Here is a 25,257-nt window from a genome sequence, read left to right on the forward strand (position 1 = left end):
CTTTCCAAACCCCCACTCCATCCTTCACCCAGCCCACTCCACCTTGGCAACCATGATTCTGTTCTCTGTGAGTCTGTTTGTTTCGTAGGTAAGTTCGTCTGTGTCATATGTTAGAATCACATACAAGTGGTGGCATTTGTCTTTCTCCGTCTGACTTACTTCACTTAGTATGGTCATCTCTGGGTCCATCCGTGCAGCTGCAAATGGCATTATGGAAATGCGCCCTTAAGTCTCAGCTCAACTGCCGTCTTCCCTGTGACCACTTGCTGATCACCCCAGTTGGAATCAACCTCTCCCTCCTCAACGTTCTCTTGGATAGCATGCCACAGTTTGGCTTGGCCTCCAGCTGGCCGTTGCGGAGTCTCTTGGATGGCTTGTGGCTGCCCAGCTCCCATCTCTCTACTTCCAGTAATGTCCTCTTGGGGATCCATCCTGATGGGGAACCGGGGTTCTAGCAATATCCTATGAGCCTTGATTAAGCTTCTCCTAAAGCTAGACATAGCCCTGGACTCCCGCTATGTTAGACTCTGAAATTCCTTCTCTTGAATCTGTTTTTCTTGGATATTCTATTACCTATGTTCGAAAGAGTCTTCTTCATACTGATGCTGGTTCTTGGCCTCCTTAATTAATAGAAATTGACTAGAGGCCAGACAAGGAATTCAGACAAGGCTTTCCTGGGGCCCCTGCTGCAGCACAAGGGAGCAAAAACATACAGGTTCCCTTGTTGGCTCCCCGTGGTCAGGGAGGTGAGCTGGTTCCTTACAGCGGGTGAGGGTAGGGGTGTGTCCAGGGGTCTGGCCAGACGGGTGGCTTAGGTGGTCTGCCCACCCTTTTGGTGGTGGGGTGTGCAGGGGCATGGGCAGTACCCTGCTTCTGCTCCAACACCCTGCTGTTGCTTCCAGCTCCTCAGAAGTGGCAGCTGGGTTTCTTTTGGTCTTTTTGTATCTTGTCTATAATTTGCCCCAACTGCGCACATGTGCACAATTATCTTCAGTCCCCAGTCGTTTCTTTGTCTTTTGTTGCTCGAGGAGACATCTGTCCAGGCACAAGCACTGCAGCACAGGGCCCCAGGCCCTGAGTTCTAGCCTGTCTCATCCCCAGAAAGCGCGGTGCACCTCTCCTGGGCTGAGCTGAAACCCTTTGACAGGCAAGCTCAGTTGTATGTTTCACTTTGTTCCCCTGGCCTGGCACAGAGCTCCATCCCCACAGGGAGGAGAAGGGAAGAAACCAAGATGCTAGGGACACAAGGGAGGTCCCCCCTCCTTCATCTGGGAGCCTCGTGTCACCGCCTGCTTCCTGACACCCCCATGCTGCTGAACTGCGTTAGCCGCACATGTCCTTAGCTTCTCCCTGAACCTTGGCATCTGCTTAGTAAATGACACTCGATAATAGGTGTGAAATGAAGACTCCTGCCAGCATCTCTGGTTCTGACACTTGTTCCACTCAGGCTGGCAGTGCCTAGCAGGCACATCGTAGACATTTCCTGTTATTCCTTTTATTGGGTGAACTAGCACGAAAAGCACCCGCCCCACATCAGTGCCGGAAGATATCTGCCGTCTTAGTTCCACGACAGTGTCCACAGGGAACATGGGCTGACCTTGCTTTTCATTATGAAGGGCAATCCATGTACATCCGGCGAACCTCCCGCTCAAGCCACCGCCATCTCTGCCCTGAACGGTCGGAAAACGTTCATAACTGTTCTCGGCTATTCACTGTTGCCTCCTCATCTATTTTAAAATTTTTAATTTTGTTTCTTTGTTTTCTCTTGGCTGACCGTGTGTTTGTTGCTGTGCACAGGTTTCCTCTAGCTGCAGCGAGCGGGGTCCGCTCTCTGGTTGTGGAGCGCGGGCTTCTCATCGCAGCGGCTTCTCTCGTTGCGGAGCACCGGGTCCAGGGCACCTGGCTTCAGTAGCGGCAGCTCTCAGGCTGAGTTGCCCTGCAGCATGTGCAGTCTTCCCTGCCCAGGGATCGAACCAGCGTCCCCTGCTTTGGCAGGTTAATTCCTAACCACTGGAAGTTCCTCGTCTATTCACACAGCAGCCAGAGTCATCTGTTAAGGGGTTAAGTTAGATCTGACTCTCCTGGGCTCAGAACCCTGCAGCGGTCCCCTTCCATTCCACCTAGAATAAAAGACAATGTGGGTCTCTTCTCTGGCTCCACGGCCCATCATAGTCCTCCCTCTCCTTAACCCTCTGCTCTCCCGGCTCACTCTGATCCGCCCCAGGCTTCCCCCTTCCCTCCCTTCCCCCACCCCTCTCCCCTCCCAGTGTGCTTTGCGCATTTCAGGCCCCATACATGCTAAGGCCTCACACTTGCCCTTCCTTCTGCAAAGCTTCAGCCCCGGGGACCTGTATAGCTCGTTCCCTCCCCTCCTTTGGGCCGCTCCTCAAATGTCACCCCATCACATGTGCCACCCTGGATGCCAACACCTGGCAGGGTGCACAGTCATCTCCTCATTGACTCAGCGCTCGGTTCACAAGGTGGCCCCACCCCAGGGCAAGCGCTTTGCTGGGAGCTGGAACTCCACACTCACAACCGCGCTCGGGGCTTCCAGGAATGCAGGACACAAAGGATGTGGCTTTCAGAGAAGAGCCCTCCAGCAAAGTGTCAGCAGGCCCCTGGCCATGGGGCCAGCTTGGTGAGACCTTTCTGTGGCCTCTTCCCACTTCACCTCTGAGAAGACAAGATGGAAGGAAGCAACAACATCTACTGGGCCCTTATTATGTGTTACCTAAAGTGCTATGATTTAACTGGCAGGTCAGCTTTTCTTTTATAATAGACATCAGGGAATGCCAAAAGTCCCACCTGCCTGAGCTGACCACTGTGCACCAGTATTTGAAATATCAAACCACCTGACCATTTTGATTGGATGTCCCTTAAGTCCAGAGCTTCATCTGCTCTTTGTCTGATCCTAGGGTAAAGGAGCCCCCCTACAGATGACAAAACTGAGGCTCAAAAAAGTTCAAAATATTGCTCAGTGATTCAGCTAAGGTCCACTGACGCTGGAGCCCTTCCAGTCTCCATCCAACGTCAGATGGAGTGTCCAGCGCCATCTTACTCCTGCCTCTGCCCCTCGGAGAGCCCTGTCGAGGGCAGAGGGCCTGGCCCAGGGAGCCTGAGACACAGCCCCAGGTATGGTTAGGCCGTGACTTTGATGTGGGTCTGCTGGGTTCCTGCCTAGTTCTTCAAGCAACCAGCCCCATTTTGCTCCCCACTGAGCTGAAGATAAGGCATAGGCATTGGTGAATTTGAACTGATGGGTTTAATTGAACGCAGTGACGGCCTCTGATGGAGAGCCTCAGGCTAGCTGGATGGTGCCTCTCAGCTGCAAAAGTCCCTCTTCTGAACTGTTGTCAGGTGGAGCCCTGAGTGTGAAGGTGAGGTTGTTTTTACCTGCCTTTGGCTGCAGGAGACTGGGTTTAACGGATGCATTTCTTCCTGCTCCAAGTGGCCGCCTTCTCATCCCTGGCCCTGAAGGAAATCATCTTGGCAGAGCTTAGAGACCCTGGCAGCTCCTGGTGCTTTGCCAACCTCTGTGTCCCCGTCCTCTGGTGTCCTGAGCCAGCTCCACCACAGGCAAGGGGCTTCCTGCCACCAACCCTTGAACATTTGCTTATTCTTCTCACCTTGAGGGGCTGGCTGTCACCTCTGGGCACCTGCAGGTCTGAATCTGTCAGGTGAGTAACACTTCCTGAACAGCTAGGATGAGCAACATCTTCCTACACCCGCAGCCACAGGTCATAGAAGCTTCAAGTGGAACCTGGCCCTCAAGGAGCTCACGTTCTCGTGGGGCCACATGGTAATGTGTAAGCAGATATAAGCGAGATGATGTCAGGGACTGAGGAAGCCTGTGAAGGAGACGAGATGAAGGTGGGTGGAGAGGGTGCCCGGGCAACCTGGGTGGTCAGGGGAGCTCCCTGAGGCTTTGAGTTCTGAATGATAAGAAGGCAACACCAAGACCTCAGGCAGAATATAGAAGCAACCTAAGTGTCCATCAGCAGAGGAGTGGATAAAGAGGATGAAAAGCGAAAAATGAAATGTTAGTCACTCAGTCATGTCCGACTCTTTGCAACCCCATGGGCTGTAGCCCTCTAGACTCCTCTGTCCACGGATTCTCCAGGCAAGAATACTGGAGTGGGTTGCCATTCCCTTCTCCAAGGGATCTTCCCTACCCAGGGATCGAACTCAGATCTTCTGCATTGCAGGCGGATTCTTTACCATCTGAGCCACCAAGAAGTAAAGAGGATATGGTACGCATATATGATGGAATACTATGTGTCTGTGTGTTCAGCTCCGTCTGACTTTGCAACCCCATGGACTGTAACCTGCCAAGCTTCCTTATCCATGGAATTTCCCAGGCAAGAATACTGGAGTGGGGTGCCATCTCCTACTCCAGGGGATCTTTCTGACCCAGGGATTGAGTCTCCTGCATTTCAGGTGGCTTCTTTACCACTGTGCCATCTGGGAAGCCCCATAATAGAATATTACTCAACCATAAAAAAGAGCAAAATAATGCCATTTGCAGCTGTCTATGGATGCAACTAGAGGTGCTCATCAGTTCAGTTCAGTCACTTAGTCATGTCCGACTGTTTGCAACCCCATGGACTGCAGCACTCCAGGCTTCCCTGTCTATCACCAATTCCCAGAGCTTGTTCAAACTCATGTCCATCGAGTTGGTGATGTCATCCAACCAGCTCATCCTCCGTCATCCCCTTCTCATCATGCCTTCAATCTTTCCCGGCATCAGGGTCATTTCCAATGAGTCAGTTCTTCGCATCTACAAGGTGGTCAAGTATTGGAGCTTGAGCTTCAGCTTCAGCTTCAGTCCTTCCAATGAATATTCAGGACTGATTTCTTTTAGGATGGACTGGTTTGATCTCCTTGCAGAGATGATCACACTAAGTGAAATAAGTCATACAGAGAAAGAGAAATACTATATGATGTCGCTTATATGTGGAATCTGAAAAATGCAACAAACTAGTGCATAAAACATAAAAGAAGCATGCTCACGGATACAGAGAACAAACTAGTGGAGACCAGTGAAAGTGGGGAGGAGACTTGGGGGAGGGGCACTTGGGAGTGGGGGAGGGGCACTTGGGAGTGGGGGAGGGGCACTTGGGAGTCAGGGAGAGGGAGCTACAAACCGTTGAGTGTAAGATAGGCTGAAAGATGTATTCTACAACATGGGAAACAGTCAATATTTTGTAATAGCTGTAAATGGAAAGTAACTTTTAAAAATTGTATAATTTTTTTTTAATTTAAAAAAAAAAGATCTCAGGCAAAACAATCTGATCTGAAGGATGAAGGACTATCAAGACCCTGAGAGACCAGGAGAGCGTGGCAGGAGGAGCAGAAAGCAGGCTTGTGTGGCTGGAGCTTAGAGGGATGGCGTGGAGCAGGGGAGGGCGTGAGGTCAGCAGGGCCAGGAGGTGCCGTAACGATCTGGCTCCCATCTGCGGTGTGGCGGGCGGCCACTGGGGGGCGTTAGGCCGGGGACTGTGTGGTCTGACGTCAGCGGGCCTCCATGTCAGCTTCAGGCCTCCATGAGGTCACTCAGCTCCAAGGGAAGGATGAAGTGGGAAGCCTGTCAGGAGCCCCGTGGGGAGCAGGTGAGAGCTGGCGGTGACCTGGGCTCAGCTGGAGTGCTGCGGGGCTGGGGCGGGGGTGGGGCTCCCAGGAATAACTACCAGGCGGCTTGGAATCAGGCTCTGAGGGGAAAGTAGAATCAGGGGCGACCCCTGGGTTTCTGACCGAGCCAGAAAGCCGCCAGGGATGCAGTTTACGGTCTTGAGGAAGATTCAAGAAGAGGCAGACTGAGAGGTGGGGTTGAGGGCCAGAAGCTCAGCCTTGTCCCTAGGCATGAGGGGTCTGTTATTCACGTGGGTGGAGGGGTGAGGTTGGCACCCAGAGAGGAAGAGTCCAGAGACACGTGGGATGAAGACAGGGACTTTGGAGTCAGCACATGATGGTCTTTGAAGCCATGGGCTGCATGCCCTCCACTGCAGAGTGTGGGCAGAGGCTGGGGGAGGCTGAGGGCTGGCCCTGGGGCACACCGGCCTTGAGGGGTCTGCTGAAAAGGAGGGTACAGCGTGCAAGGTGGGAAGCCTGTCGGTGGGAAGCTTAGGGAGGGGAAAGTTCCAGAAGGACCATGTGGCTAGTGACACCAAATCACAGCAAGAGGTCGAGGACGAGGAGACAGAGAACTGAGCTTTGGCAGGACGGAAGGCAATGGCTACCTCCGGCCATCTCGTGGGGAATCGTGAGGACAAGATCCTGCTTAGGAAAGCAGGAGCAGAAGGTGAGAAAGTGGAGATAACAAGTCAAGGAAACTTTGTGGAAGAAACCCAAGTGTCCACAGACAGAGGAATGGATAGAGGAGGTGCACACATGCAATGGGGAGAGTTGCGTGGGAAGTGGGAATTCCATACGTACGATGGAATAGTATTCAGCCATTAAAAAGAATGGAATAATGCCATTCACAGCAACATGGATGGACCTAGAGATAATCCTGCTAAGTGAGGTATATCAGACAAAGAAAGCCCAGTATCATATGACATCACTAATAAATGGAATCTTAAAAAAAACCAATACAAATGAACTTATTTCCAACATAGAAAAAGACTCTTAGATGTAGAAAACAAACTTATGGTTACCATAGGGGGAAGGATAAATCAGGAGTCTGGGATTAACATATACACACTACTATACATAAGATAGGTAATCAACAAGGACCTACTGTTTAGCATAGGGAGCTCTACTCAATTTTCTGTAATAACTTACCTGGGAAAAGAATCTGAAAAAGCATGGATATATGTAAATCAACTATGATATATGTAAATCAACTATACTCCAACATAAAGTAAAAATTGATTAAAAAAATATGATCCAAATGCACTTATCTACAAAACAGAAACAAACTCACAGAAATAAAGAGCAGACTTGTGGCTGCCAAGGCGGAGAGGAGTAGGGAAGGGGTGAAGCGGGACTTTGGGATTAGCAGATGCTAACTATTAAGTAAAGGAAAGAAGTGATAGAGGTCAAAAACACCATACAAACTGTTATACAGAGAGTGGATAAACAACAAAGTCTTATTTTATAGCACAGAGAATTATAGTCAATATCCTGTGATAAACTGTCATAGAGAAGAATATGAAAAGAATGTATAGATATCTATAACTGGCTTCCCAGGTGGCTCAGCTGGTAAAGAATCCACCTGCAATTCAGGAGACCCTGGTTTGATTCCTGGGTCAGAAAGCTCCCCTGAAGAAGGGATAGGCTACCCACTCCAGTATTCTTGGGCTTCACTGGTGACTCAGACGGTTAAGAACCTGCCTGCAATGCAGGAGACCTGGGTTTGATCCCTGGGTTGGAAAGATCCCCTGAAGCGGGGCATGGCAACTTGTATTGCCTGTATTCTTGCCTGGAGAATCTCCACAGAGGAGTCTGGCTGGCTAGAGTCCATGGTGTCACAAAGAGTTGGACATGACTGAATGACTAAGCACATATGTATAATGGAAAGGCTTTCCTGTACAGCAACATTAACACCATATTGTAAATCAACTATATTTCAAATAGAAATTCAAATAAATTTTTTAAAATAGACATCTCTTTGTGGTGCTGGGAAGGAAGTGGGGTGGTGGGCAGAGTAGGAAGTATAGTCAGGCTGCTCTTTGGGCATCTTTGAGCAGTCCTGCAGAAAGAATCATTGGTGATGGGAAAGAGGAGATAATTATAGAAGCAAAGACCTTGAGAGAGTGAGGGGGAAGGAAATCCTGAGCCAAGTGAAGCAGAGAGATATGTCTTCTATTGTGGAGCACGTGGAGAGCAATCCTGGGAAACTAGGCCTTGGTGATGGGATGTCTCCATCTAAATACTGTCTCTATAAAATATGGAAACAGGTCATCAGCCAAGAGGAAGGGAAGAAAGCAATGTCAAAGATGGAGAGAAGGAAGAAGCCATAAACCAGGAAAATGGAGGTGAAATTTCTAGGAAAGTGGAGGTGGATTTATTGAACATGTTCATTCAGTTCAGTTCAGTCGTTCAGTCGTGTCCAACCCTTTGCGACCCTGTGAACCACAGCACGCCAGGCCTCCCTGTCCATCTCCAACTCCTGAAGTCTACCCAAATTCATGCCATCGAGTCGATGATGCCATCCAACCATCTCATCCTCTGTCGTCCCCTTCTCCTCCTGCCCTCAATCTTGCCCAGCATCAGGGTCTTTCCCAATGAGTCAGCTCTTTGCATCAGGTAGCCAAAGTATTGGAGTTTCAACTTCAACATCAGTCCTTCCAATGAACACCAGGACTGATCTCCTTTAGGATGGACTGGTTGGATCTCCTTGCAGTCCAAGGGACTCTCAAGAGTCTTCTCCAACACCACAGTTCAAAAGCATCAATTCTTCTGTGCTCAGCTTTCTTTATAGTCCAACTCTCACATCCATACATGACCACTGGAAAAACCATAGCCTTGACTAGAAGGACCTTTGTTGGCAAAGTAATGTCTCTGCTTTTGAATATGCTGTCTAGGTTGGTCATAACTTTCCTTCCAAGAAGTAAGTGTCTTTTAATTTCATGGCTGCAATCACCATCTGCAGTGATTTTGGAGCCGAAAAAAATAAAGTCAGCCACAGTTTCCACTGTTTCCCCATCTATCTGCCATAAAGTGATGGGACCAGATGCCATGATCTTAGTTTTCTGAATGTTGAGCTTTAAGCCAACCTTTTCACTCTCCTCTTTCACTTTCATCAAGAGGCTCTTTAGTTCTTCTTCACTTTCTGCCATAAGGGTGGTGTCATCTGCATATCTGAGGTTACTGATATTTCTTCCGGCAATCTGGATTCCAGCCTGTGCTTCTTTCAGCCCAGGGTTTCTCCTGATGTACTCTGCACAAAAGTTAAATAAGTAGGGTGACAATATACAGCCTTGATGTACTCCTTTTCCTATTTGGAACCAGTCTGTTGTTCCATGTCCAGTTCTAACTGTTGCTTCCTGACCTGCATACAGGTTTCTCAAGAGGCAAGTTAGGTGGTCTGGTATTCCCATCTCTTTCAGAATTTTCCACAGTTTATTTGAAATGAGAAGAGCAGCTCCATTGCATCATTTTCTCCAGCTATAACCTGCTTGGGGTCTTCTGCAGTTCCTTATGAGGATTCCCAGATGGTGCAGTGGTTAAGAATCTGCCTCCCAATGGAGGAGACACAGGTTTGATCCCTGGATTGGGAGGATTCCCTGGAGGAGGAGATGACAACCTACTCCAGTATTCTTGCTGGGAAAATCCCATTGACAGAGGAGCCTGGTGGGCTATAGTCCCACAGGATTGCAAAGAGTCAAACATAACTGAGCATACAGTTATGGTGATGATAATCAGACTACAGGTGCAGGCAGAGGATTGAGAAGATGGTTAGAAAAGAAAAGATTGGAGAGGAAATGAGTTGGAAGAATAAGAGAGAGTAGTTGAAAAGTGGGAGGTTTCGAATCGAGATTGCCAGTGGGTGGCTGAAACGGGTGGCAGAGAAGGTGGTTGACTGTCCTTTGAGATCAGGCAATCAGAAGTTGTTTGGGGTTAGATGGTGGCATAACTGCCACTCAGATTCCAGGCAGCCAAGCTCCCTGCACTCTGCAGACCTCAGTCAACAGCAGGCTGGCAGTAGGTACAGACATGGCTCCCTGGAGATGCAACGAGCCCTGCGGTACAATGAATGCCCCAGAGCTCCGCATGGGATCAGGCAAAAGCGGGTCTCCAGCAGAGAGAACTTTATTGCTTAGCTTTTCCACCTGCCCTATTCTCACTCCTCTTTTCTAGGGTCAACTCTTCAAAAAAATCATTTGAACAAAAATCCATCTTCTAGGAAAGATAGATGTGCACGTCCCGAGAACGGTGAAGGGCATGGTGATGGAGAAAGAGTTAGTAAATCAGTACTAACATTACTGAAGACTAAGGGGGGTGATCGGGGAGCCAGGAAATTGACACCCACGAGAAGGGGCAAGGGTCATGAACATGGACAATGCGCTTCAAAGGAGCTGGAGGCCTTGAAGAGGGAGGAAGCAGCTTGGCAGTGGAATGAAGCGCAGCAGAACTGCCAGCTATTTCCAGATCCTGAGACTGTGGCGTGTGACAGAAAAGTACCAGCCTCTGGAGAGGATTGCAAAGGAAGCATGTTCCAGGTGGCCTGGGTTTGAATTAGTACAAAGTTAAATTAGCAGAACTCTGGATTGACTCTGAGTTCCCGAGGGCTCAGCCAAAGGGGGTGGGGGTGGGAGAGGAGCTTGGGTGATGGGGTCAAATGAGGAATGTTTAGAGCATCTGTAGGAATTGGGGGGTTCTGGGTGACCCAGGAGGCTCTGATTCTGCCAGAGGCCGAGAAGATGGGGTGTTTAAAGCTTGGCAGTGTTGGTCCTGGAGCTCAGAGCACAAACCAGCAGACCCCAGGATGTCAGATGCAGCCAAGGGAGCTGTACTCATCTGGATGGAAAGAGCAGACGTCTTGGGCTTCCCAAGGTTCATGGAAAACTAACTCAACTGACTTATACACATTGAACGAAGGGGTCATCTGGACCTCCCTGCCCCTTGGAGATTTGGAGACCTTTCATCCAAAGTCCTAACTTACGGCCTCTGAATCTCCAAAGCGTCCTTCTCCTCCGCACCCCAACCCGCCACCCCCAAAGTGATTTCTGTGACTTCTCCAAGATCTGCTTCCTCGAGCTCTTCTCTCCAGCTCTGTGCTCCTGTATCCTGGATGCTGGCTTGATGCAAGCTCAGGGTTCCACTCAGAAGCCCAAGGGCGCCTCCGGGGCCACATTTTGTGAGTTTAACAATTGAAGGCGGGTGTGGCCAAGGGCTTCGTCTCCTTCTGCCCAGGTTTGAACTCTTCCCCTCCTTGCTCCATCTCACCCTCCTCTTTTCCACACATACACACATCAGACTCACCAGCATCTTCCTCTGTCCTCACTCAGGTCCCTGTATGCTCAGCTTGTGTCCCACATGGGCTTAGCTCTGGAGTTTCTTTTCAAGACATAATATGCTCTTGTTGAAAGGAATTTGAGATGCAGAGTTTTTCTCCCTCTGCACAAACTGCATGGTGTGGTGGTTAGGGACACAGGCCCTGGATTCACACACTGCAAAGGCTGGACCTTTCTGAGCCTTGGTTTGCCTCTCCAGACAATGGGGCAGTCATAGTGGAGCAATGTGTTTCCGGGGCTTCCCAGATGGTGCTAGTGGGAAAGAACCCACATGCTGATGCAGGAGACGTAAGAGACACCACGTTCGATCCCTGGGTCGGGAAGATCTCCCTGGAGGAGGGCATGGCAACCCACTCCAGTTTTCTTGCCTGGAGAATCCTATGGACAGAGGAGCCTGGCGGGCCCTAGTCCATAGGGTCACAAAGCGTCAGACATGACTGAAGAGATTTAGCATGGAAGCCATGTATTTCCAGCACTTTCCTTGTGCTTAGCACTAAGCTAAGCACTTGATTACCATCAGATTTAATCCCAGCATTATTCTGGTGAACCAGAAACTACCTCATTTTTCCGAAGGAAAAAATTAAAGTTCAGTAGTAACTCACCCACCGTTGTAGGATTTTTAGTTGTCTGAGCCAGGATTCCATAGAAGGTGTTTTTAACTTTGAAGACCTTCCTCTTAAGTTATCTGCAGTGATACAAAGTTAGAAAAACTGGGTCCCCCTCCACTTGCTTGTCCTCTAACCTGATCCTTTTACTTTTGGGGCCTGTTTTCCCATCTATAAAATGGAAGATTCCTTTCTGTCTGTATTGCCACCAAATCCTTGAAAATGGCAGCCATGGGCTTGAAAGAGTTAACATGATTGCCTGTAAATTCAAAATTCCCCTCTTACCACGATCTGTCCCAAGTTTCCAAAATAGCTTTGAAGATAAAAAGTACATAATGGTTTAAATTTGATTGGAAGGAAGGGAATAAGAGTAAGAGCAGCCTCAACACTTCTCCTGGGAGGTCCCTCAACTTTCCCAAATATGGCTTAATTTTTTCAGGTTCTGTATTTTATCCATAATGGCCTTAAGGGTAATAAAGGCAGCTCTGCCTTTGGGGCAGGGATCTGATTAGACAGAGAAGAAGTGAGTGAGTGAGTAAGCGTGTATGTGTGTGCATGTGTTTTGTGTGTGTGTGTGTGTGTGCACGCACCACACTCCCTCACAGAATGCCTGGGTGGACAGGTCTGGTACAAGACATCCTGATGACTCCTAGGAGTGGGTGGCAGACATGGCCTTGTTTATTCTTCCTGGATTCTGAGTTACACAAACAATAAATCCCAACAATGTGTTTGCCGGCAGAGTTTCTGGTTAGCTTCAAAGTCGCATATAAGGACACAGCAGAGCTCCAGGCCCAGCTGTGTGGGCAGAGTCCTTCTGTTCGGAGACAGCACTGCAGAACGTTCAGCCACCAAACCATCTGATGACTAAGAAATGAGGTTCTAGAAAGAGCCCTGGCGTGGGCATGGGTCTGGTCTGAGATCTGACCTTTGTCCCCAGACTTTTGAGATGCCTTGGGCTTCAGCTCTGGGTTTACCCATCTCCAGCCAGCATTCACAGCACTGAGTTATGAATCAAGGTTGATGGCCCAAGAATTCTCCTTTGTGGCCCACAGGCCAACAGGAAGCTGACCAAATCCCACGGCACCAAGCATCCAAGCCCTCCGTGGCAGGCAATCACTAAATCCATTCTTGACTTTATTCCTGAATTTATCAATTTCACGGATGTCAAGTCAACCAATGACTCCTGGGTCTATGTCCCTTCATCCAGAATCTCACCAGGACCTGGTGGAGAGTGCATGGGGTCTTACTTAGCAAATACATAAAACAACAATATGCAAGAGTACTTTGAAGTTTATAAAAAGCTGGAATCACGCATGTAAGAAATACAACTAGTGGTGAGAATGATATTGTTACATGCTCCAAAGGGCAACTTTTGTTCTTGTGATATGCTTTCATGGAAATAGATCATTTAAGAAAAATTAATTTACTAATTTTAGAAAGTAGTGGCAATTGTTTTCTTATTGTACAAAATATGAAGGCAAGTTTAAACTTATATAGTCCAAGCAACCAGATAAAATCCAGATATGACCCAATGACACTTTTATGTATTTCTTTCAGTCTGGTTTCTATATGTGGACTTTGTGTGTGTGTGTAAATAAGTAATATAATTTATTTGTCTATCAGATCAAATCTGCTTTTTATGTCCTACCATTTTCAGTTAACATGTTGCTGTGAACACTTTGCTGTCTTTTGACATCTGAGCTAAGGTTCCCCCACCCGACTTCCTAGCCTAGTGATCGTGGGTGATTCATGGTCAGGGGTTCACTCACTTGAACCCCTGTTTCCTCATGTCTAAAATAATCTTACCAGGGCCATACTGCTAAGTGTTCACCAATATCAGTTTTCACCTCTTTGCAGACTGTTGTCAAACTCTGTTTCCCAGGCTCCTTTGCAGTTGAATGACACCACGTGACCATATTCCAGCCAATGACAAGTGGGAGGAAATGATGTTTGCCACTTGCATTCCTGTCTCATAGAGTCTCCCACAAATGAGCACTGATTTTCTCTCTCTTCTTACCCTCCAGGTCTCAGGCCCCCGAACTGATTAGATGAACCAAAACAATGACGAAACAACTAGATGGTGGAGCCCCAAGACAAAACAGGCTTGAGTCCCCAGATCACAGCTTGGAGAAGGACCCAATTGCCTTATGATGTGAACAAGAATAAACCTTCATGCTTAAGCCACAGAGGCGTTGATTCGTTTCTGCTGCTTAGCCTAATCCGACAGCTGCCTACCTCATAAGGCAGGCTGTGCCTTTGAAGAAAATATTGAAATCAACTGCTTTTAAAAAGCACTCCATAGACCTGAGCCTTTAAAAATTAAACAATAGTAAATAAATGAGCAAGCCAATGACTAAACTGGGTCAGATACACCTTAAGATTTGTTGGATTTCAGAGAAGCAGGACATCATTGTGGACAGGAGGAAGCAGTAGGAGGAGGTGCTGTGTGGAATCTGGTAGGAGGTGTGTGAATGCAGTCCAGGAGAGGAATGGGAAGACAAGTCATTCAACGTGTGTTTGTCAGTAACCCAGTAGGTAGGAAGTGCAGTGAGGGCCGTTCTGTGTAATTACTTGGAAGGTGAGAAGGAGCAGGGATTGGACCATGCTCAGCTACCAGGGCCTGGAAAGGTTTCCTGTGGCCTTCCCATCCTCTTCACATTCTGCTTTGGAGCCCTAGCACTGTCCTGGAATGAGCTCCACCCCTTAATTTCCCCCTTAATTTCCTGAAACCCCCAAAAAACCATAGAGTAGGTACAGATGTGGAGGAGAAGCATATTGAAAATAATCTGAATTCTAGCTGATGAGAAGTTGCTGTGTATCACGGGGAGCCCAGTCTGGCACTCTGGGATGACATGGAGGGGTGGGATGGGGGAGGGGTAGGATGGGGGAGGGGAGGGAGGGCATGTATGTATAATTACGTTTGATTCACGTTGTTGTATGGCAGAAACCAACACAGTATTGTGAAAATTTAAAAATATACATTTAAATCTAAAAAACAGAAAAATTTTTAAAAATTTAATTAAAGAAATAATTATAATCTGAATTCCTATTCCTCCATGTTATAGACAATCAAACTGGAGGCCCAGAAGTTTCCATGGCTCATGTTTGCACACATGGCACAATAGTTTAGAGTCAGAGGCAAAGCACAAACGTAAAACAGGTGATGTACTTTCCTTCATAAACCTTCACCAGCCTCCCAGCCCACCTGGAATGAACCAACTCCTCACTGTGATCTATAAGGCCCTATAAGGTCTGGTCCCTCTCACCACCCACTCTGGTACCAAGGAAGAACGGAGCTGGTTTTCACCGATACCTCTGGTGGATGACTGGACACCTCCCACCCCCAGTTCTTTGCATCTCGGAGAGATCAGCTATCTGAGTTCTTACCAATGAAATGTGAGCAGAAGTCAATCCTGTTCCTAAAAACTACTGCACAATTCCCCACCATCTCTCTCTTCCCTTGGGTACCAGTTAGGTGCAAGCATCCCACGGAGGATTCCCAGGCACTAGGCAGGGAGTAGGCAGAGTTACACAGCATCAGGAGCCTGGATCCCTCAAAGACTGAGGGCGAGAGACTACCCTACTTCCACATAGAGCCAGGAAGTGAGCCAGAAACAGCCCTTCATTGCACCCTCAAGCCTGTGAACGCTGGGAGTTCTGTTATTGCAGCTAGTGTTAACTTACCCTGGCTAATGCAAGCCTCCTCTTTTTGCACATTCTGCTGGCTATGCATCACCTCCTTCGGCGCCCACCCTCGTATGCTGTACCCTCTCATTATATGTATGGCTCTCATTATAATCCAGGCCCCAAGGGGACCTGTTCACTTGCTCCTCCCCTTGCCGCAAAGCTCCCCTTCCTGACTTCATGGCTACTTCCTTCTCAGCTTCAGCGTCATCTTCTCGGAGAGCATCATCTTCTCCTGATCAAAAGTAGTTCCTACAGTCACACCTTATTTCTCTTTCCTTAGGCTCAGCTGGTAATCCACCTGTAATGTGGAGAGCTGCGTTCAATCCCGGGTTGGGAAGATCCCCTGGAGAAGGGAAAGGCTACCCACTCCAGTATTCTGGCCTGGAGAATTCCATGGACTATATAGTCCATGGGGTCACAAAGAGACACAAGTAGCAACTTTCGCTTTCCCTTTTCACTATACTCCTATTATCTAGAATTATCTTGTCTATCTGTTTGCTTATTTTGTTTTAATCTCCTCCCTCTAGAATGTAAACTTCATGAGGTCAGAAATTAGCCTGTTTGGTTCATTGCTATATCCGCAGCACTTAGAATATACTAAGTGTTTAAAAAGTATTTGTAAATGAATGAGTAGTGAATGATCTATTGTGCAAACATTAGTCCCATGAGCTCCAGGATAAACCCATTGGGTCATACCCCATGACTTGCTCAGTTGCCAGATGTTTCAGTGCAGAGGGGTTTTCCCATCAATTGAAAAGGGTGGGGCCGGTCTAAGGTTCAAGGTCGGTTGGTCTATTTAGCCAGTTAGAGAAGGGCCCAGATATCTCAGGAGCCTCCCCAGAGCAGAGAGGTTTATAGCGGTTGGCTATGACCCATGACTGCTGGCAGCTGCTGAGTTTGGCACAAGGGTCTGTAATAAGTCGGAAGTATTTTTCCATCTTGATGGAAAGAGCCAGTAATTTGCCCTTCAGTGATGTGTGGGAGGCTGGAGAGCACGAGAGAAAAGTCCAGAATGGCATCTTGAGATAGTTGCTGTTGTTGTTCAGTTGCTAAGTCATGTCCAACTCTTTGCGATTGTTTACAGCCAAATCTTGCTCAGCCCTACCAGGACCAGGGAGAGCGTCTTCCATCATTTTCTCCAGGAACAGCCACTTGGCTCTGCCTTCACTTGGGGAGAAAGCAGCCCAGGATGAGCCTTCCGGCGAGCTGGGCTGGTCCTACTCATCTGACAGATGAGCAAACGGAGGCCCTGTGGGGTTAGGAGACCGCAGCAGCAGCTGAGCCTCTAGTGTGGAGAGAAAACAGAACCTCGCTTGTCTGATTCCCGGATTTCCATCAGGAAAATAGAGAACAGGTGTATTTCTTCCTTCACCCTGTCCACGAGATAGATATCGTACCAAAAGAATCAGCCCTTACCTACAGATGGGGAGACTGAGGCACCAGCAGTTTAGCAATGTGCCCACGTGAGGTCCAGACCTCGGACTCAGACCCGGCAGTCGGGGCTCCTGGTCACTGTGCTGCTCACAGTTTGATTCTGGTATCCCTGGAGCCTACCTCCCAGGACCTTGGGGATGAAATGGTGTGAGGGGTGCAGCGGGGGGCTGGGAGCTACAGTTCTCCATGCCAACATGAAGGGGGGAGGAGAAGAGAGGGGGTCCCAAGGGAAGGAGGAGAAATCTGGATTAGTCAGAGTTCTCCAGAGAAGCAGGACCAATAGAATATACAGAGAAAGGTCTATTTTAAGGGATTGGCTTACACAGTTACAAAGGCTAGCGACCCAAAACCTACAGTTCTACACTGGTTGCAAGCTGCCGGCCTACCCTGACCCTGCCCACCCTCCCAGCTAAACTCTCCTTCTTCCAGCAGGAGCTTAAAGGTCGCTTCCATGGGAGCAGTTCCCTATCACATACCACTGAAGTGGCTAATATATGGTTTGTGAATTTGCATATTTGATATCTAGGTCCCCAAACTCTAGGTCCCCCAGCAAAGGAGTATTGGAGCCTGCTCTATCTTCACAGGACCCCCAAGGCCAGTGACCGGTCACGTTGGAGGTCAGCACACAATTTAAAAGGCTGAATATGTGAACGTCTATGGTGGTCCAAACTGTATTTCCAATTGGCTACAACAGTAATCAAGCTTCCCTAGTGGCTCAGTGGTTAAAGAATATGCCTGCCAATGCAAGAGATATGGATTCATCCCTGGGTCAGAAAGATCCACTGGAGAAGGAAATGGCAACCCACTCCAGTATTCTTGCCTGGGAAATCCCACGGACAGAGAAACCTGGTGGGCTACAGCCCATGGGGTCGCAAAGAGTTGGAAATGACTTAATGACGAAAAACAACAGTAATCTTGCTGCTTGCCTGCGTGACAAAGGCACACGTGAAAATTTCTCCATTGTTGCCCCACCTGGCATTATACGCTGATTGATTAAAGAATGAGGCAACCCCAGCGGATGCCTCTCACCCACACAGCTGACTCTCCGCCCCAGCCTCTCCCTGCTTTTCCCGTCCCACCCCTGTCATCCAGCTGAGCATTCCTTTCTCAGGTCTCATCCCAGCTTCCACCTTTCCTTTCTAGCGGGAGAGCCTAGTGGAAAATTCAGATTCAAGATCCTCTTTGTAAACCGGGGCAAGTTACTGAAGCTCTCTGGCCAGGCGTCTCCTCTGCAAAATGAGAAGCTGAGTCAGAGCACCTGGAGCCCCTCAGCTCTGACTCTGTGCCACCCAGTCATCAGTTTTCTTCTGCATTTTGGCCCGACCGCCCCCTTCTCATTGCCAAGACTTCCTGTGCCTGGGAGCAAAATCTGCCCCTCACCTTCCACCCCAATAACCCTTAAGCCACAGATAGTGCCACACCAACCCCGCCAGCCAGGGGGTAAAATTGGAACCAAAAGGAGAAACGAGGATTATCCTCCTGTCCAATACTGTCATCGCAGAAGCTGAGTCAGCCCTTTGCAGTGGGTCTTACACACTCACCCCCACAACCCTTACACGTGCATCCTTACTCATCCTTACACATGCATGCTCACACTCCTGCACATTCACACCATGTTTCCTTTGTTATTAGTAACAGAAACCAATTCTGATACATGCAGTGGGGAGACAGGGAGGATGAGGATGAGAAGAGGCAGCGAACTTGGAAAAATCTCCCAGAATCACAGAAGCTGGACAGCCAGGTCTTGGAAAGGACATGAAGCAGCCAGGTCAGACAGAAAGAAGCAAGACCTAGCAAGCGGTCTCTTCCGAGTTCTCCAAGCAGGAAAGATCAGCCTACCGCCACTTCCTTATTTTTATTATTGAATTATAGCCTACATAAAACATTGCATTCATTCAAAATACATGTAAATGAAGCCATCATGCTGTATGCCTTAAACTTTACAGTGATGCATGACAATTATTTCTTAATAAGACTGGGGAGAAAATTATGTTCATAATGTATCAGTTTGGTGTCAAGAATATAGTAAAGGGGAGAGGGGTAAATTAGGAGTTTGGGATTAACAGAGACACACTTCTATGAATAAAATAGATAACCAACAATGACCTACTATATAGCTAAGGGAACTATAATACGTTCAGACTTATAATAGCCTATAATGGCAAAGAATCTAAAAAATAATGTGTATATATATTCTTCACATGAATCACTTTGCTCTACACCTGAAACTAACACAGCATTGTAAATCAACTGTAGTCCAATAAAAATATTTTTAAAAGAATGATGGGCTTTGATGATGCTGCAAGGGACACCAGAGGGTAACTTCTAAGAAGTGTGGGGGGAAAAGAGAAGCAGAAGAATAGGACACGGAAGGAGAGAGTGAGAAGCTCAGACAGAAAACAAGCATTAAATCAACTGTAGTCCAATAAAAATATTTTTAAAAGAAGGATGGGCTTTGATGATGCTGCAAGGGACACCAGAGGGCAACTTCTAAGAAGAGTAGGGGGGAAAGAGAAGCAGAAGAAAAGGACATGGAAGGAGAGAGTGAGAAGCTCAGACAGAAAACAAGCATGAAATCAACTTGAAAGGGACATCTCAGATTCAAAGACATAAAGAGAGCGAACCCAAGAGGATGAGCAAGGAGAGGCTGGCGGGAGGGAGCACTTTCACCTCCCCAGAGCCCCAAACTCCATCTGCACCCTGGGCCCAAGTTTTATCATCATCCAGATGAAAACCATCTGGCCATCTGCACGCCACCCTCCAACTCAGTATTTTTCCATCTGTCCTGCCATGTGAGGGGTTTCATGCATGAGTCAGAGGTGAGACATCAGTGGAGCCTCAACCGTCTCTCCCGGTGGCCTCTCCTCTGGGTGGGAAGGCTGGGCTCTGAGACTGTGGTCCACTGGGGCCTCTCTCCAGTGGGGAGTCCTTGCCACCTGCGGGGCATTCAGTCTCGACTAAATGCTTCCACAACACAGTGTGTTCAGTCTTAACAGCTAGGTGGTACAGCCTGGGGAGAAGAGGGATGGCTCAGAGCAGGGATGGGACGTGCCTAAGCTCCCTAACTCCAGGGCCTGGCCACCAGCTAGAGAGCAACCCCACCCTCTGCCATTGCTCCCACCCAGCTGTGAAGATGGTGGTGGGCATCGGACCTCATCACTGACAGCCAGCCCTCCTTCCTGCTGCCAGCCTGCGGGTATAGAGGTCTGTGTTTGGCCAGCTTCATGGGCAGGGTAGGAGGGGCCAGATGGGCAGGCTGCTCTGGTGGCTTCAAAGCCTGACCAACTGGGACCAGTCATTAGACAGCCTTGGCAAGCCATGGGGAGAAGCTTGGCTCGCATCAGCCTTGTAAAAGATGAAGACAGAAGGGTGCCCCATTACCGTTTATCTCCCTGGATCACTATGTTAATTCCCTTGAATTTTCCAGCTTCTAGAGACTGCCTGCCTTCCTTGACTTGTGGCCCCTTCCATCTTCAAAGCCAGCAATGGTGGTAGAGTCCTTCTCACTTTGCATAGCTCCAACACTGGCTCTTCTACCTCCTTCTTCCACGTCTAAGGGCCCACAGGATTACCCTGGGGCCAGGTAATCCAGGCCAGTCTCTTTAAGGTCAACTGACTGGCAACCTTGATTCCATGTACAGGTTAATCCTCTCCTTGCCATATGAGCTAACACAGGATATGTGCATCTCTGAGGGAGCCATCATTCTCTCTACCACATCACCCTTTGGGGATGATGGACCCAACTGCTGGTGTACCCAGAAGGTTTGGCACACCTCAAGCTCCACAACAGACAACAAGCAAAGGCCTTCTCTCTCTCTCTCCCCTAGGATTAAGAAAGGGTAGGCAAGAGGACTGAGCAGATGACTTCCCAACATCAGATTCTTTGGGAGGTAAAATAGGTTCCACGATCCTGAAGAGGGCATCTGACCCAGAGGTTCATGGACAGATTGGCCTCAGGCTTGTAGGGTACCTGGGAGGGGGTGGGGCCTGCTTGTACTCATTGGATGCAGACTCAAGTTTGGGCTTGAGTTTCAGAAAAGCCAGCTATTGGCTGTTGGCAAGAGCAGAGGCCAAAAGACGTACAGAGAGAAGGGATACAGACATCAGGAGGCACCAAGAGCCGGGAGACAGAGGTGCTGGGAGCAGGAGGCTCTGGTCCACTCGGGAAGTGAGTGGCTGAGCCACGGTGATGGCATGGTGACAGGAAAGCTGTGTTCCTGGATGCTCCACAGCCCTGGCCCTGCTCCAGCCACGGCTCCACTGACAGGTCCTTCCAGCCTGACCACCTTCAGCCTCTCACCCTCTCCTCCTGACCTGGGGCTTTTCGGATCTATAGCATGTGCTGCCTGGGTGACCCTGCTCCACATTCCTGGAAGCATGCTGGAAGGTGGGGGACTGAAGTTTCCTGGGAAACCCACCCCAAGTGGGGAAATGCCTCTCTATTGTCCTGGGGCAGAGGTTTCTGAGAAACGATCTGACCCTTCTTAGAAGGTCCTCGAGGTGACAGGGGCCCAGCATGCACAGCGGCGGCCAGTTCAGGAAAGCATCTTGTGTCACCTCCCCTCCTTAGAAGCTCCTCTCCCGCCAGCATCTCCTTCTGGTCCGGGTGGTCACTGCCCAAAGAGCACCCGGTCAGAGGCCTGCATCTCAGTCTCTACTCAGAAAGAACTCAGGTTAGGGCCGTTTGTGGTGTTGGTGGCCCAGGTGGTGTCCCTTCTGGCCAAGGCCCTTCTAGTCATGGGTCCTGGGGCTGTGGGTGGCCACATCTCAGCTGCGTGGTGTCAGCATTTCACAGCAGCAGCCTGGAAGCCTGAGGGCACTAATTGTTAGTCAGGGCCCCAGCCACTGCCCAGAGGAACGAGGAGATGAACGGTCCCTGGTGGCATTCAATCCCAGGTCTGGGCACCTGAGAGGTTCAGGACCATCTGTTCTCCCACTCCCAGGAGCATCCGCCTCCCCATCTTTCTAGTGTAACCTAGTCCATGGTTTCAGTCTCTCAAAGCCCAGAGCCTGAGACTGTCTGGAGGATGTGATGGGCTCCTACACGTGGGCTCTACATGTCCTCCTGCTTCCCAGGCACCAAGCCCCTCTCTCGTTCCTGCTGCTCAGCTCCTATCTCCCTTCCCTCCACGAGGATACCAACAATCTCCCAGCACTTGGGGCAACCAGACAGTGCCTCTGACTCCTAGCTTCTACAAGCCACCACCCGCTCTAGATAGCCTCCCAGCATCCCGTGGCCCCTGTGCACATGCACTGAGCCCTCGGAGTCCATCATTCAACTGGTTCCTTCCAGCACCATCTGCTTGGAGATGCAGACAGAGACCAGGGGACCCTTTAAAGCTAATAGGAGGGCAGGGGCATCCAGAGCCGATGTGGGTGCCGAGACCTCAGGCCTGATTTCAAGTGTGACACTTCCATCTCTTAGTTGTGTGACCTGAAGCAACTCACTGCCTCTCTCTGAGCCTCAGTTTCCTTATGTGTAAAATGGGACTAACCATATCTACTGCACAAATGTGCCTTAAGTATTAAATACAGTAACAATTATAGAAAGCTTAGTTCTGTTGAATAGGAGATGCTGAATAATAGTTTATAATCACTTCTTAGTATCGGTGGTGGGTGAGAAGATAAAACCTTCCAGGCTGGCTGGCTGGTTTTCACGGGGTGCATCCTTGACATCTTCAGGGGGTCCTGGTTTGGGTAGAAGCCCCCACCGTAGATGACTGAAGTCCCACTGCTGTGCCTGCACTCCCATGACCTTGAGCTGCAGAGGATGAAAGGCCTTGAGCTGTCCTGACGTTGCCCTGTGAGTAAATGAGAATGTCATTAACTGAGAATAGTAAATAGTGAAAGTCGTGTCAGACTCTTTGAGACCCCATGGACTATAGTCCACCAGGCTCCTCTGTCCATGGAATTCTCCAGAATATTGGAGTGGATAGCCGTTCCCTTCTCCAGGGGATCTTCCCAACCCAGGGATCGAACCCAGTTCTCCCGCATTGCAGGCAGATTCTTTACCAGCTGAGCCACCAGGTAAGCCCAAATGAGCCCAAATAGTACTGAGGAAATATGCTGGGGCCAGAGTGACCGTGAGGGGTGGGGAGGTGGGGAAGGGAGCTCACATCCCTACAGTGGCTGGACCTGACCTCTGCATGGGGCATGTGGCTGCCTCCACTCACACTCAGCAAGTGTGATGCATTCTCCTACATGATGGACAAAGGAAGGTAGTTCTGGAAGCTTCCTGCTGCCAGCATCTGACCCTGGACTGAGGATAATTACGAGGAACATGCCGGGTGCCATGCAACTATGGCCCACTAAGTCCTTACACAAGCACATCAGCTCAGTGCTGCTTCCGTCTACATTTGATGGATGAGGAAGCTCGACCAGGACAAGATAAGGGCTTCGCTTGAGAGTCACAGCAGAGGTGGGGTGTGGAGCAGGCAGCCCACCACCCAGGCTGTATGCCCACCACTCTTAGTTGTGCGACCTGAAGCAACTCACTGCCAGTCCTCACACTGCGGCAGGGGACTGGATGCCAGCACTCTGAGTTCAGAGGGTTTTGCTGAGACAGACCCAAGGCAGAGAGCCAGGGGCCAGGTGGGCCATACCCTGGGTTCACAGCCTCTGGGCTGGATGGGGTGAGTGCCCACTGCCTCTGAGGCTCCAAACCACAGACACAGCTGATCTCAGCACCTCTGTGGCTGAGGGTGGAGTTGAGAAATCCATGCCTACCTGAGGGTCTATTGCTTCACCTCATGGAGCCTCCATCTGCAATTTCAGATTTTAATTTCTGAGCTGAGAATGGACCATCTTGTCTGTTTGTGTGTGTGTGTGTGTGTGTGTGTGTGTGTGGTGGGATGTTTGTGTGTTGGTGGGATGTTTGTGTGATGTGCACTGGGATGTGTGTGGTTAGGGTGTGCATACACACGTGTGAGTTGGAGGCTACTTTCTTGAGGCATAGTTGATTTGCAGCACTATGTAAATTTTAGGTCTACAACACAGTGATTCACAATTTTTAAAGGTTACACTCCATTTGTTGCTGGCAATGAGTCACTCAGTTTTGTCTGACTCTTTTGAGACCCCATGAACTGTAGCCTGCCAGATGCCTCTGTCCGTGAAGTTGTCCAGGCAAGAGTACTGGAGTGGGTTGCCATTTCCTCTTCCAGGGGTCTTCCTGACCCAGGGATCAAACCCACGTCTCCTGCAGTGTCAGGCAGATTCTTTGTCACTGCGCCTCCCGGGAAGCTATGCTCCACTTAGAGTTATTATGACGTGTTGGCTCTGCTCCCTGGGTGTACAATATCTCCTCCCCACTTTCCTGTGTACCTTTTAATCCCCTTTTCATACTATTCATGGGGTTCTCAAGGCAAGAATACTGAAGTGGTTTGCCATTCCCTTCTCCAGTGGACCACAATCTGTCAGACCTCTCCACCATGACCCACCCATCTTGGGTTGCCCCACGGGCATGGCTTAATTTCATTGAGTTAGACAAGGCTGTGGTCCTAGTGTGATTAGATTGACTAGATTTCTGTGAGTATGGTTTCAGTGTGTCTGCCCTCTGGTGCCCTCTTGCAACATCTATCATCTTACTTGGATTTCTCTTACCTTGGGCTTGGGGGTATCTCTTCACGGCTGCTCCAGCAAAGCACAGCCGCTGCTCCTTACCTTGGATGAGGGGTATCTCCTCCCACTGCCCTTTCTGACCTTCAATGCTGGATGGCTCCTCTAGGCCCTCCTGTGCCCGCACAGCCACCACTCCTTGGACATGGAGTTGCCCCTCCCGGCCGCCACCACTAGCCTTGGGCGTGGGGTTGCTGCTCCTGGTCGCTGCCCTGGCCTCGGGCCTGCGATTGCTCCTTCCTGCTGCCTCCTTTGGCCTCGGGCGCCTCCCCTGGCCTCGGACGCGGGGTGGCTCCTCTTGGCCACTGCCCCTGGCCTCAGACACGGGGTATCTCCTCCCGGCCATCGCCCCCGATCTCGGATGCAGGGTAGCTCCTCTTGGTCGTTCCTGTGTGGTCGCAGCCTGGCACTCTAGGGCACTGCCCCTGACCTCGGAAGTGGGGTACCTCTCGGGTGTTCAGTGCGCCGGCCCGCCACCACCGTCTGCGCTTAGTGCGCCAGCCCGCCGCCGCCGCCAGCCAGTGGAGGTCAGTGGAGAAATAACTCCAGAAAGAATGAAGGGATGGTGCCAAAGCAAAAACAATACCCAGCTGTGGATGTGACTGGTGATAGAAGCAAGGTCCGATGCCGTAAAGAGCAATATTGCATAGGAACCTGGAATGTCAGGTCCATGAATCAAGGCAAATTGGAAGTGGTCAAACAGGAGATGGCAAGAGTGAACGTCGACATTCTAGGAATCAGTGAACTAAAATGGACTGGAATGGGTGAATTTAACTCAGATGACCATTATATCTACTACTGCGGGCAGGAATCCCTCAGAAGAAATGGAGTAGCCATCATGGTCAGCAGAAGAGTCCAAAATGCCGTACTTGGATGCAGTCTCAAAAACGACAGAATGATCTCTGTTTGTTTCCAAGGCAAACCATTCAATATCACAGTAATCCAAGTCTATGCCCCAA

General features: G+C 49.5%; 1 long non-coding RNA gene across 1 annotated transcript in view; it reads left to right on the forward strand.

Annotated features, from left to right (window-relative positions):
• LOC138423955 (uncharacterized) overlaps positions 1–13,904 on the forward strand; it is a 43,190-nt gene extending 29,286 nt beyond the window's left edge. Inside the window, exon 2 of the long non-coding RNA XR_011250539.1 lies at positions 13,588–13,904. This is a non-coding gene — a long non-coding RNA (uncharacterized lncRNA). The remainder of the gene's footprint in view (positions 1–13,587) is intronic.
• The last annotated feature ends 11,353 nt before the right edge of the window (positions 13,905–25,257 follow it).

This window comes from Ovis canadensis, chromosome 18, assembly GCF_042477335.2.
Source record: "Ovis canadensis isolate MfBH-ARS-UI-01 breed Bighorn chromosome 18, ARS-UI_OviCan_v2, whole genome shotgun sequence".
In the NCBI taxonomy this organism is placed as follows: domain Eukaryota; kingdom Metazoa; phylum Chordata; class Mammalia; order Artiodactyla; family Bovidae; genus Ovis; species Ovis canadensis.